The sequence below is a fragment of the Equus przewalskii genome, chromosome 17, assembly GCF_037783145.1.
Source record: "Equus przewalskii isolate Varuska chromosome 17, EquPr2, whole genome shotgun sequence".
Lineage (NCBI taxonomy): Eukaryota > Metazoa > Chordata > Mammalia > Perissodactyla > Equidae > Equus > Equus przewalskii.
In genome coordinates this window covers 8,970,065-8,983,392 of record NC_091847.1, presented here as the reverse complement: position 1 = coordinate 8,983,392, position 13,328 = coordinate 8,970,065, and the positions used below count along the sequence as shown (strand labels likewise).

The 13,328-nt window shown below is 52.3% G+C and overlaps 2 long non-coding RNA genes across 2 annotated transcripts; one reads left to right on the top strand and one right to left on the bottom strand.

Moving 5' to 3' along the window:
• Positions 1-1,703: 1,703 nt before the first annotated feature.
• On the bottom strand, positions 1,704-4,020 carry LOC139076740 (uncharacterized). The gene is made up of 2 exons (XR_011528647.1): positions 3,870-4,020; positions 1,704-3,133 (listed from the first exon to the last, which is right to left on the bottom strand). It is a non-coding gene; the product is annotated as an uncharacterized lncRNA (long non-coding RNA).
• LOC139076741 (uncharacterized) lies at positions 3,108-4,531 on the top strand. Its single transcript, XR_011528648.1, has 2 exons — positions 3,108-3,322; positions 3,844-4,531. It is a non-coding gene; the product is annotated as an uncharacterized lncRNA (long non-coding RNA).
• Positions 4,532-13,328: the final 8,797 nt, after the last annotated feature.

Sequence of the window (13,328 nt, the reverse complement as noted above, 5' to 3'; positions counted from 1 at the left end):
CCACAGGGGCCTGTCGCATCTGTGGGAGCCGCTGGCGGTACCTGGAACTGGAGACACCACTGAGGCACCCCTCCCCCCTGCCCTGCTGCAGGAACAGGGGCCTCATCTGAGCCACCCACTTCCCTCCCCTCGGTTGTGAGGAGAGGGGGACGCAGCCCTGCGCCGAGGTCTGTTTGTCCTCGTGGGTGAGTGTCACGGACGCCTGGCCCCTAACAGGCAGTCGTGCTCCCATTTGGGAGGACCCACCTTTATCAAACACCAGCTATACTGACCTTATACTGGTTGCGTCCTCTGAACAAGCCCATGAGGCAGACTGTCGCCGCCCGCGCTCGGAGGGAACGGAGGCTCCTATGGACCCGCCTCTGCACCCAGGCCTGTGTGAAGAAGTCGTCCACGCATTGCCCTCCCGATTCCAGACACCCACGGCGCTTCCTCCAGGCAGGCCCGTGGCGGGCCCCAGGGACACTCGAAGATAAATGAGCTTCTTGTCCTCCTGCCAGGAGTTTACTCATCTTGGGAGAGATTGGAGAGTAACCAAGTGGCCACAGAGCGGAGTCAGAAGAGGGTCACTGTTGTGGGGTCACAAAGGAAGGAGAGAGAAATTCAGGTAGGGGTGTAGGGGTGGCAGGAGGAGTTCAGAGAACTTACCTCCTTTCTTTCCTTTTCTTTTTGCTGAGGACGATTCGCCCTGAGTTAACATCTGTTGCCAGTGTTCCTCTTTTTGTGTAGGAGCTGCCGCCACAGCATGGCCACTGACAGACGAGTGATGTAGGTCCACGCCTAGGCACCGACTGGGGGTCACTCAAGCAGAGCACACCAGACTTAACCACTAGGCCACCGGGACTGGCCCGGAGAACTTTCTAAGGAAGGATATTGCCTCCTTCCTTTGTGCTGACTCTTGTGAGAAAGAAGGTCTCCCAGGCATTTTAGAAAGGAAGCAGCCCGGTGTCAGGGGACATGTGCTGGAATGGTCAGCTGGGACCCGCTGGTGGGCAGCCTCGAAGGCCATGTGCCAGTGAGGGTGAGGGCTCGCCTTAGGGCAGCCCCTCTGGCAGCCTGTGCAGGACAGCTTCCAGAAGGCAGAGTCTGGGTGGAGAAACCAGTGAGAGCTCGAGGGCATTGGGCAGAAACCAGGGCTGGGCCGTGGGCACCGAGGGAAAGCAGAAAGGGAAGGTCCCTCCTGAGGGGAATCAGACGGCCGGGACGGAGGGATGCCCTGCCCTCGGGCTGGGAGGGGACAGCTTGCACTGTGAACTCTTCTGTCGTGTGTGGGTTTTAAAACTCTGCCTTAGTCTCCTCTCCAAAAATCCTATTTAAAATAATAGACCGATAAGTGCATTTTTTAAATGTAGTAAATACATACAATGGAATATTATTCAGCCTTAAAATGGAAGGAAATTCCGACACATGCTACAGCGTAGGTGAAACTTGAGGACAGTGTATGCTAAAGGAAGTAAGCCAGACCCCGAAAGACAGACACTGTGTGATTCCACTTGTAGAGGTCCCTAGAGAAGTCAACTTCATAGGGACAGAAAGTAGAAGGGCATTGCCGGGGCTGGTGGCGGGGGCGGGGGGCCTGGGGAGTCAGTGTTTAAAGGGGACAGAGTTCCAGCCGGGGAAGATGAGAAGTCCTGGGGATGGACGGTGGGGATGGCTGCACAACAACGTGAACGTACTTACATGTACTGAACCGTACACTTAAAAATGGTCAAAGTGGTAAATTTTATATTATATGTGTTCTGTTATTCATATTTCACCACAATAGAACAAAACAGACCAGTGAAAGATGTACAAGAATCCTGCCGTGTCATCAGTCTGAGCGACTCAGAGAGCGATGATGCCCTTAGCTGACCCGGGAGCGAGAGGAGGCCGAGCAGGTTCGCGGGGAGGACGAGGTCTGCTGGGCCGAGTGCGCCTGCTGTGCGCTGCGTGGGCGGGCTCTGCCCTCAGCATCGCCGATCGTCACCAGGCAGGCGTTCTTGTCTTAGTTTCTTCACGGGGAGCTAACTGGCCTGGGGGCCAGGAGGTAACCCAGGCCTGTCCATCACACGGTGCCCTGCTGGGATAGGATGCCAGTGTGCCATCTCTGGCGACATGGCCAGTGGGCAGGTGGCAGTGGGGAGCCTGGAGGCTGAGAGTCAGAGGAGCAGCAGTTTCCTGAGAGGAGATCCTGGCAGAGCCACGGGCATGGCCAGGCCCCAGAGAGGGTGAAAGAGCAAGAGGAGAGCTGAGGGCAAGTGCATTTATGACCCTCCCCTGCCATGCGAGCTGCTGCCAAGGACCTCCTTCTGGAGAAGTGTCCACCCCAATGTCCACAAACTGAGATCTGGGCTTGCTTAGCACCTGCCCAGAAGCTGACTGGGGGCCTCCACCAGGCACGAGTTGAGGAGCCAGCTCAAAGTGATCTTGTGCTAAATCTGGCCAACTCCACAGATCCTGTCATCACTGGGTCTGCACTTGGCAGTGAGGAGCCAGCGGGAGGAGAGGCACGGGCTGCACCCCCCTGGGGACAGCAGGAGCATCTCAGCGGAGCAAAGACGCCAGCCGAGCGCTGAGCAAGCTCAGGAAGGTGCGCGGGGGCAAGGCCTCCTCACGATCCAGCTCAGTGGGTTAGGGGCTGGGAGGCACCGTGCAATTCCCAAACCAGGTGAAAACTACACGGGTTTCAAGGAGGAGGCCACTTCCAGCTCTGAATAACAGAAGCATCCAGAAGGAAGTAACCAGAGGCTTCTGCCAATTGATCTGGAGACTGGGAAAAGGTCCCACAGTTATTAATAACCCCCTGTTCTGGGAACTGATGTCATGCACCAGACAAAGGGATTAAAAAGATGCTGTGGAAGGCAAAGTGGTTTCAGCCGGAGCTCCACTTTCTCTTCTCCAATCAGAGAGCATTTGTCTCCCTGGGAACGCTCCGGGCTGCCTGGCCTCTTGACAGACCTGGCGAGCGGGAGCTGTGCGGCTGATCGCCACACTTTTATAGCCGCTCAGTCTTCGTGGCGTCCTTTCTGCGGGCGACCCCCATTTCAGTCTGCTCTGAGATGGGGTGAAAACAGGGGTTTGTGTGGCTTCTGGGAAACAGAGCTGAGGATGGCCCCTCAGGGCCTGCGGCCTTAGCGGCACGGCTGCTGGAATCCTGGAAGACAGAAACTGTGTCAATTAAACTTTGCAAAGTCAGGGCCCTGAACATCACCTTGTCACCCGAGTGGCAGTGATGCTGGCTGCGTGGCTGCCGTTTCGCGTGTCCAGGCCCACTCAGGAAGAGGCCACGAATGACTAGATCAGAGACCTGAGAGGGCGTCAGAGAATCCGTCCTTGGAAACAGGTCAGAAATGACCGTCAGTGCCCTTCATTTCCTCATTGATCTCTGAGCAACTCGTGGGGAGGGTCTGTGCCCCCGAGGGGACACAGTGCCCCCAGGATCAGCTGCTTTGTAGGTTAGCATGGAACTAATCGGGAGCTGCTGTAACAGGGAGTTATTTCAAAACACAGCTAAGCACGACTTGTAACTCCCGGCCTGGGAGGGTTCACTTCACAAGGAGACAAGAGCCCTCTCTCTGCCTCGCCCTCCCCCTCCACTGGCGGGGTCCCCGCCCCCACGGGTCAGCGGCGGCCTGTCCCTCCAGCGCGGCCTGCTCCCGGCCAGCCCTGCTCGCGTCCCCGTGTCCTCCGTGCTCGGCGCTGGGCGCGTTCGAAGGCGAATCCTCCCTCCCCGGCCCTTCCCGGCAGCCGCGCTCCGCGGGGGGAAGCGGCCGCAGGCGTCCAGCCCTCCCGGTCCCCCCCACACTCCTACGAAAGCCGCCTGACGGGGCGTTTGTGCCTTTCACCCGTGTTTTTTTCCCGCAGGAAGATTGGTTTTATGGAGACGCAACCTGAAACGGCTCCGTGAAGAAGACGGACGCGCCGAGTGTCGACACGGACGTGGAGGAGCTGGAGCGCTCCCACATTTTGCCAGGAAATGCAAAACGCCACTCTGGGGCCGGGGTGGCGGCTTCTCATAGGGTTAAGCTACACGCACCAGGTGGCCCAGCCATCCCACTGCCAAGTGTTCACTGAGGACAAATGAAAGCCCGGTCACACACAGACTCGTGCTCGTCTTTCACAGACGCTTTATCCGTAACAGACACGCACCACAAACAACTCGTGTCATCAAGTGCTGAACAAATTGTAGCAACCCCTACACTGGAAACCAGTTCCCCACTAAAAAGAGTGAACTCCGATCCGCCACAGCAGACGCATCTCAAAAGCGTTCCACACAGGAGAGAATCTGGGTACAGAAGACTACATTCCGGATGATTCCATTCACGCAAAAGTACAGAAAATGTGGAACTGTGGTTTCGGAAAGCTGGTTGGCGGTGGCCAGGGCCCGGGGTGGCGGACGGGGACTGACTGCAAAGGGCCGGAGAGAACTTTTTCAGGTGATGGTCGTTTTACAACTGTATATATTTGTCGAAACTCTTTGAATTTTTTATTTAAAATTGGTAAATTTTGGTGTATGTAAATTATACCTGAATAAAGCTGATTTTAAAAATAAGGGCATATAATAATGAAAAGCAAAAACCCCACAGTCTGCAAAAAAATTAACAAAGTGCGAGAGGATTGCCCAGTGTGGAGAGTTAACTCCAGCAGGTCTGCCGGGAGTCAGCTCCATCCGGGGAGGGGCTGTGCTGGGCGCGGTGTGGACAAGGTGGCCCGGTGGGTCATTCCTCCAGGTGGTGGTTCTCAAGCACTGGGGGCCTCGGGACAGCCTGGGGACCTTGGCGAAAACACGGTGGCCGAGGCCCCCGCTGCAGTGAGCCGGGCTCTGGGTGTTCTCTCTCAGCTCTGGCCGGGCTGGGCGTCACCTGTTTCATCCAGCTCCCCCTGCAGCCTCCTCCTCGGAGCTCTGCACACTTTCTTTCCGCTCCTGGAACACTTGAGCACCTGTCTGCTCCCGGGATCGGGTTAAGTCCACTTGTTATGTGCCTAAGGGTCACTGTACTTGCCTTCGTGACACACACAACTTGTGTAGTTACTTCTTTAGTGTCTGTCTCCTCCACTGGACAGTAAACTCTGTGAGGGCGGGGCTGGCCCCGTGGCCGAGTAGTTAAGTTTGAGCGCTCTGCTGCAGGCAGTCCAGTGTTTCGTTGGTTCGAATCCTGGGTGCAGACATGGCACTGCTCATCAAACTACGTTGAGGCAGCGTCCCACATGCCACAACTAGAAGGACCCACAACGAAGAATATACAACTATGTACCGGGGGGCTTTGGGGAGAAAAAGGAAAAAATAAAATCTTTAAAAAAAAGAAAAAAAACTCTGTGAGGGCCGAGACCAGGTCGCCAACGCTTGGAACGGTGCCTGACACACTGTTAATATACCTCTTCTTTGACCAGGTCCCGAGGAGACGCCCAGCGGGTTCAGGGAGGTTGAGGTCTAGACTGTGGCAGTGGGTGGAGCCAAGTCAGCCCCTCCTTTCAAACCCAGAGCAGCCGCCCAGTTAGATTAGTCTTCTTGATGACAAGGCAGGTGGGTAACGGGTAAACTAAGCTTGAAACAAAGCCGGGCTTCGGGTTTGTCCTCCAGAGGCGAAGCTTCTCTCCACGTGCTTTGATTGGGTCCCTGGGAGTCGCCTCCCTCAGCTACGACCTTTAGAGAAGACCATGAGTGCTGAGTCCTGAGCGCTGTTCCTGAGCCTGTGGCTGTCTGTGAGGACGAGGGGCGGATGTGAAAACGACAGTGGACAGCTCTAAACCCGCACTAGTATGGCTAGAATGAAACCGACTGACCTTACCAAGTACGGGTAAGGATGTGGAGCCGCTGCGACTCTCCTACGTGGCTGGTGGAAATGCAAACTGCTCTGGAAACAGTTCGGCAGACTCCCATAAAGTTAAAATACACTCATCCTATAACCCAGATACCCCAGTCCTAGGTGTTTACCCAGGAGAAGTGAAAACATATGCTCATTCAGAGCTCTGCGCATGAATGTTTCCAGCAGCTTTATCCATGGTATGAAACTGGAAACACTCCGGAAGCCCTTCAGCGGATGCCTGGACAACTCTGCTCCATCCGCCCAGCAGGACGCTGCCCGGTGATAGAAAGGACAAACTCTTAGCACATGCATGACCTTGAACGCATCGTGTTCTGTAAAAGAAACAAAACTGAGGACATGCCTCACGAGTCCATTCACTTGACATTATAGTACAGACAGACTATGGGGTCGGAAATGAGGGCAGAGGCTGCTGGGAGCCAGGGGTTGGGGGAGGAGATCGACGGCAAATGGGAACGAGGGAACTTTCGAGGTGATGGAAATATATATCTCGAGTGTGGTGCTGGTTGCACAAGTGTATGCATTTGTCAAAACTCATTCAACTGTCCGCTTAAATTTTTAAAGATGAAATAAATAAAATTGTATTGTATGTAAATTACATCTCAATAGAGCTGACTTTTAAAAATGAGGGACAAAGACAGTAAGTGCTTTTGGAACACTGAGCAGGGGAGAATCAATTTACAGTTTGGTTCCTTGCTTAAATGTTGCCTTTCCTTCATGGACGTGGCTGGAGGTGGCAGAAGGTGGACAGAACCTCGGGGTTTGGTCCGACACACTCAGAGAATGCTCTCTTGCCTACGTACAGGCCCTGTGACCTTAAACAGGTTGCTTAACAGGTCTGAGCCTGAGTTCGCTCGCCTGTACGATACTTTTGCATTAAACAAATAATAAAATAAGACTCATATTCACATGTATATGTTTTATTGGTCCGTATATAAATATGCTAAAATCTCCTCTCTGTACCTGGTATGTAGTTTAAGTAACAACCTCGCCAGCAAGAAGTGCCTAAAGAAAGTGACAGGAGAGTCTGTTTTGTTTCTGGGGAACACGTGGGAAGCTTCAGAGCACTGGAGAGAAGAACAAATTTCTAATCGTCTCTGAAATCATGGTTTTTGGAAGGAAAAACAAATAAAAACTTTGCCCACGTTATCTCCTCAGAGGACCTGCCCACGAATGAATGTGAGGTGGTTATAACCTCAGAGAAAGTCCTGGCTTCCTGCACATGTAGCATCTGGGGGGACAACAAACAGCAACCCCACACCCTCTGCACAGGTGACTTTTATGACCTCCCCCCTCACCCCCGGCTGTTAAAATGAAGGGTCAACATCCCGGCTGTCGCTGTCGGCGGGAACTTCTTTCCTGACACATACCTGCTCAGTGATCTGTTGGCCATCTTTTCCATCCAGCAGGCAGCTGTGGGTAATGTTTAACCAGAGAAAGAGAGGCTAAATTATGCACATGTTTACAATGTAAATGTGGGCGGGGGCTCCCCCGTTGGCCATCCCGGGGGCGGCAGGAGTATGGAAGGGCCTCCTTGCATTCTGCTGGCAAAGAGGTGTCGCCCTCCCCCGGCTCCTGAGAGCCCTTTCTGTCCGCCTGCGGACACTTTTGGAAGCACTGTTTGAAGGCAGCAATGCTGCTGGAGAAGGACGCGCAGCCTGGGGCCTCCGTCTCCTGTCCCAGGACGGGAGGATGCCCTGCAGCCCCCGCAGCCCAGCGCTGTGGCCGCCGAGCCTGGTGGGACCCGCGCCTGCCGCCCGCTCCCCTCCCAGCGCGGCTCTCGGGCTCCCCTCTGACACTGCATTCCCAGCGCTGTGTGTTAGCTAAGACTTTTCTCTTTTAAGCCTGCAGTTGTTTCAAGTCTGCCAGTTTTAAAACATCTGTCACTTGTATTAGCACATTCTTAGTTGTCTGTGCCAGAAACCTGATTCAAAGTGGCTTAAGGGGGGAAAAAGGAGATTGTTGGCACACCTTCCTGAAAGTCCAGGCGAAGTGGGGCGTGGCTGGTGCAAGGGCTCAAACAGGAGCGTCAGGAGTCCGCGTCCTTCCAGCTATCTGCTCAGCTGTCCCGCGGGCTGGCTTTGTTCTCGGGCTGGAGCTGCCGTGGTGCCAAAGGGCCGCCCGTGCTCGGGGCTGTGCGCCGGGTCTGGACCCGTGAGGAAGAGAGACGACTCCCGCTGTTTCACCAGGAGGCCTCGGAGGAGCTCACATTCGGCTCCGTGCTGTGCCTGTGGCCTGGGTCCTGCGGCATCTGCAAGACCTCTGGCTGGGGTCACCCCAGTCAGATCACAGGGGCTCTTGGGGGAGGGGTGGGAAACTCAAGGCAAATTGGTGGGCAGATGCACAAGGGAAGGAGGCTGGGCCGGCAAAACCCACGCGTGTCTGCCGCAGTCCTTTTCTGGGTACTAATCTCCCAGCACGTGGGCCTCGGTGTTCTGGGTCTTAGGTCTTCCCTAAGCTCACAGCGGCATCAGAGAACTTCCTCCTTTACTTTACTCCTTTCCAATCAGCTGATCTGATGGGGCATTTCTCCCACTTACACTGTCGTTAGTCACCATGTGACCTCTTCACTCGCTGGGCATTTCCTGGGTACATATTCTGTGCTGCTGATGGCTGAGTGTGGACGAGGGGGTGAGAGTGGGCACAGAGTTGAACAGGCCCCAGTCCTGAGGAGACAGACAAGAAAGTAGGCAGTGCAGCAGGGCGTCCCCTGGCTCCTCGCAGCTCATGCTCATTTTTCTGTTTCCAGTATTTGTGCCTCAAAACAGCTCTCTAGATGTCAGCCACTGATCTGTGACTGGGGAGGCCTGGGTGGCCGAGGGGTGTGGGCCTGGGAGGCAGGCTCCACTCTGCACCAGAGAGGAGGCACAGGGTGCTCAGGTCAGCGTGGTCTCACCAGCGCAGGCTGGGCTGGAGAGAGGGCTTCTTCTCCAGCGAGGATTTGGGGTGGACTCAGATGGAGAACTCTAGAAGTTAGGGCAAGAAAGACCTCAGAGACCGGCTAATTCAGTGCCTTCTTCCCCTGATGGGAACACTCAGGCTCCGAGAGGGGAAGGGGCTGGACCATGGCAGGCAGCAAGTTCCTGCAGAGCCAGAAGAGGGCCCAGATCCCGAGTCCCTCCCCAGGCCTCCTGCCTCCACCACCGCTGAGGCCCAGGATGTACGTGATACATGTCAATTTCATGTCCTGGGAGGGGACAAATTAACCAAGTGAGAAAAGAAATGAATGGCAATGCCTTTGGTTTACAGAGTACCGTTTCCAAAAAAGGAAAACGAGTTACTGAGAAATACTTCCATTGTGTAAATAGAGGAAATAAGAAAATAATAAGTAGCTAATATTGATTGGAAAAAATGGTGTGCTGGGAGCTAAGATAAGAGGTAGAGATAAGCAGAGAGCCGTGGGCACACAGAAGGGACACCTACAGCCATGCAGGTGCCCAGCAGGGACAGTCTGCACATGGCTGGTATCAGAGTTGTTTGAATCTGAGACACCTCTGGACTGTAGGACACTCCGTTATTTTATGCACCGTTGAGAAAGAAAACACTCTGCCCATTAAACTCCAATACACCGTCGATGACTGCCTGTGGTCAGAGTCACGGCACAGAGAGAGAACTCACCAAGGGAGAATAAGAACAAAGGCCAAGGACAGATCCAGGACGCATGGTTAAGAGCAGGCCAAGGACCCCAATAGGAGGAATCATTTATGTTACAAAAACTTGGATGCTGAGCATCACAGGAGAAGTTTGAGGCAGGCTCCCTAAAAATCAGCAAGATTGCAATCTTCTATGAGCCTGAGCCCTTGTTGCCTTGTCTCCTCCAATGGGATCCTCCTTCTTAACCTGTCCGTGAATTTCTCAAATATATAATTATTGATTAGAGAAATGATGCTTTTCAGATCAATCAGCAGCACTAAAATAATTGGGGGGAAAAAAAAGAACATCCCCTAGGACAGTGTCAGATTTTTCTAAAGCAGAGCCAAAGATGAAGAAAGAAACTGATTTGTAACTTCCAGAAGTTTTGGTGCTGAAGACATCCTGCTCTAAAAAGAAAGAAAACTGTAATGGGGAGAAAGATGTGGGAGCTCAGCTAAACTGGGCTTGAAGCCTGACTCAGTCTAAAGCCAGAGTCTCTAAGCAGAGTTGATGTCCCGAGGAACCAGGAGCTTCGGGGGCAGGGAGGGCTCATGCTCCCATCCTCGCGCTAGTGTACGGAGGCATCAGGCTACCTCTGACGAGGGGACCGCGTTAGCCTGATTTCACTCTTCCTTCTTTACTTAGTTGTTTTATTCAAAATTTGATAACTTGTATAAACCGAAAGGATAATTCAGAATTTCAGGGCTGGAAACAAGCTAGGCATCCTTTGCAAGGTCCTTGCCACATTGCTAAGTTCAGTGGCCCATCCTTGGCTTCGTCTCACTGCATCTCCCTTGACCCTTCCAGCAGCAGGGGACCCAGGTGATCACTGTCTCCCCTTGATAAGACTCTGTTCGCTTGACTCCGGGACCCTCCACCCTGGCTTTCCTCCCACCGATGTCTCCTTCTTCTGCTGGTTCCTGCTCATTGCCCTGACCTCTACACACAGAATGCTCCAGGGCCCTCGCTCCTTTGCCATCTCAGTTAGTCTCATGGCTGTCACCCGAATGTGTGCCTCCAGCTCAGAACTCTCTGCTGGACTTCAGCCTTGTATGTCCAGCCGCACACTTGACCTCCACCTGGATGTCAAACGGGCACCTCCAACTCGCCATGTCTAAACCGTAACCCCTGACCTCCACCTTCCTTCAGACACCTGCCCACAGTCTTCCTCATCTCCCTAATGCAGCTCTGTTCTTCCAGTTGCTCAGGTCAAAATTCTTGGGGTCAAACTTGACGTCTCTTTTTTCTGTCACGTCCATATCAAAATCACCAGCAAATCTTGTTGGCCACCTTCAGAATAATCCAAAATGCCAGCACTTCTCATCTCCTTTGTTCTTGTCACCCTGGGCCAACCCACCATGAACGCCCACCGGCTTACTGCAACAGCACCAACTTCCTGCTGTGTCTGCACAGTCTGTTCCAGGGCGGTAATGAGCCTTTTAGGGGTAAGTCCCCCAATGCTCCCACCTCACTCACAGTCCAAGCCCACAGTTAACAACGGCCTCCGTGGTGCTGCCCCGTCTGGCATCTCTTGACTTTCCTCCCTCTTTGCTGAAGACCTCATCGCCTGCCACTTCTCCCCTTCCCAACTCTACTCCAGCTACATTGATCTCCTCGCTGTTTCTGGAGTAACCAAGCCTACTGCTACCTCTGGGCCTTTGCACCTACTGTTTCCTCTGCCTAGAAAGCTTTTCCTCCAAGATCTCTACACAACTCACCCCTCCTTAAGGGATCTCTGCTCAGATGTCACCTTCAAGGTGAGGCCTTCCTGACCACGCACTTAACATGGGAGCCCTGCTTCCACCCCTAGGAGTCCCTACCCCGTTTTCTTGTTTTATTTTTCTTCACAGAACTTACCACTCTCCGCCATACTGAATATTTCCTTTCCTTCTTTGGTAATTGCTTGTCTCGCTACACTAGAAGGTGAGCTGTATGAGGGCAGGGACTTCTACCGGTGTTGCTCACTGCTCATCCCCAGCGCCTGACCCAGGGCAGGCACCCACAAGTACGTTTTGCATGGATTAATCCCTGGGCTTTGTCTCAGTCCCCGGGATATAACTCTGAACAAGACAAGGCTCCTGCCCTTTAAAATGTGGGGGTGTGGGGTGGGGACACAGTACCTCAGAAGGTGAGTAGACAGATAATGGGGGGAACCAACGGGGTCTCTTTATTCCAGTGATGGGCAGCGAGTGCTTTCTGAGGGGGCGGCTTCCCCGGCTGAGGAGCTGGGCGAAGAGGCCACAGGGCTTCGGGAGGGCATGACGCGGCAGGGCTGGAGCAGAGCAAGCCACGTGTGCACACAGACTGGCTTTTCACCCCATGCCTCGTGGAGCCATTTGAACTTTTTACCTTTTGCATCTACTACTTATTCATGCAATACATTAAATTTAAAAAAGGAAAGTCACCAGAAAATTATAAATTATGAGCAAATGAGTAACTTACGCCATTGTGTGGCTGGTTCTATGCTAACGTCAAATCAGATAACCGGCTAAGCACAAATTTGCAAGGGAGGAAACAGTTACACAATTTGCATTTACTAAACTACTTGTTTGCATTTTTATTATGCCAGGCATGCCTCAGCAGGGATTTTTTTTAAAAAGCGAATTAGAAAAAAGTCATATTTATCTTCCAGCTAGGAGTTAAAGCAGAAATAGAGGAAAAATAGACATTCCTTCAGAAGAGAAAAATCGCCTGTGATTGCCCTGTATCACTGCCAAAGTGCATCTGAATAGTTTCTTTTTCGTTTTTTTTTTTTTTGAGGAAGATTAGCCCTGAGCTAACTACTGCCAATCCTCCTCTTTTTTTTCCTGAGGAAGACTGGCCCTGAGCTAACACCCATGCCCATCTTCCTCTACTTTATATGTGGGACGCCTACCACAGCATGGCGTGCCAAGCAGTGCCATGTCTGCACCCAGGATCCGAACCCTCGAAACCCGGGCCACTGAGAAGCGGAATGTGCGCACTTAACCGCTGTGCCACCGGGCCAGCCCCTGAATAATTTCTTTTTTGGACAGATAATTAGGGTCCTTTCCTTGGTTCCTCTTGCAAAAGTCCTGCTTTGACCCAAACTGAGGCTACAGCACTTCCCTTTGGAACCATCAGGTCACAGAACCTGTGAGTGACGCTGCCGGAGGACAACAGTATTGCTCATGGCACATTTGCTACGGAAACTCTGGCAAGTGTCAAATGTCTGACTTTCTTTTCCTGGCCATCTTGGAGTTGACAGCATTTATTTATAACGGGAGAGATTCTAAAATTGGCCACTTACCAGCACAGAACAGTAACTTCCGTAATACCACTGCAAGTTCATTTCCTTCTTTCTGTTAGTACAAATAGAAGTGAGCAGACCACTGAGGTGCATGGTAAGCAACATAATTATAAAGCAGATGGGTTCCCGGAACAGGAGAAGTTTGTAGATGGGTATGTGAAACGTTCCCTAATTGGATCAATGGGACATTAACTCCTGACCCGAGTTAAGCCCTAACTTCCCCAACAGTTATGTTTTTTGTTTTTGTTTGTTTTTGAGAGGAAAAAGGCCAGAAATATATCACCTAGATATAACTTGAAAAAGAATTCCAAATGTTAAGATTTACTAACTGAAGTAGAAAAATGCCCCAAATTCTAAGTCCAGTGTTCTCTTGGTGCTTATAATTCAGGCCTCATGAGTGAAAAATAAAACCTAAATGAGCACAAAGAATGGAAAATAGGAAATACTCTGAACACCAGGGCTAAAGATTGGGTTTAGAGGGATTAAGGTAGGAAAGCAAAGCTCTCGTGCATGACATTTTCTTTGTAAATAGAGCCACCAAATTCTAATATAGACTGGGGAACACCAAATTACAAAACGATTTGCTCATAATTGTTGCCCAATTAACCTAAGTTATATTTATT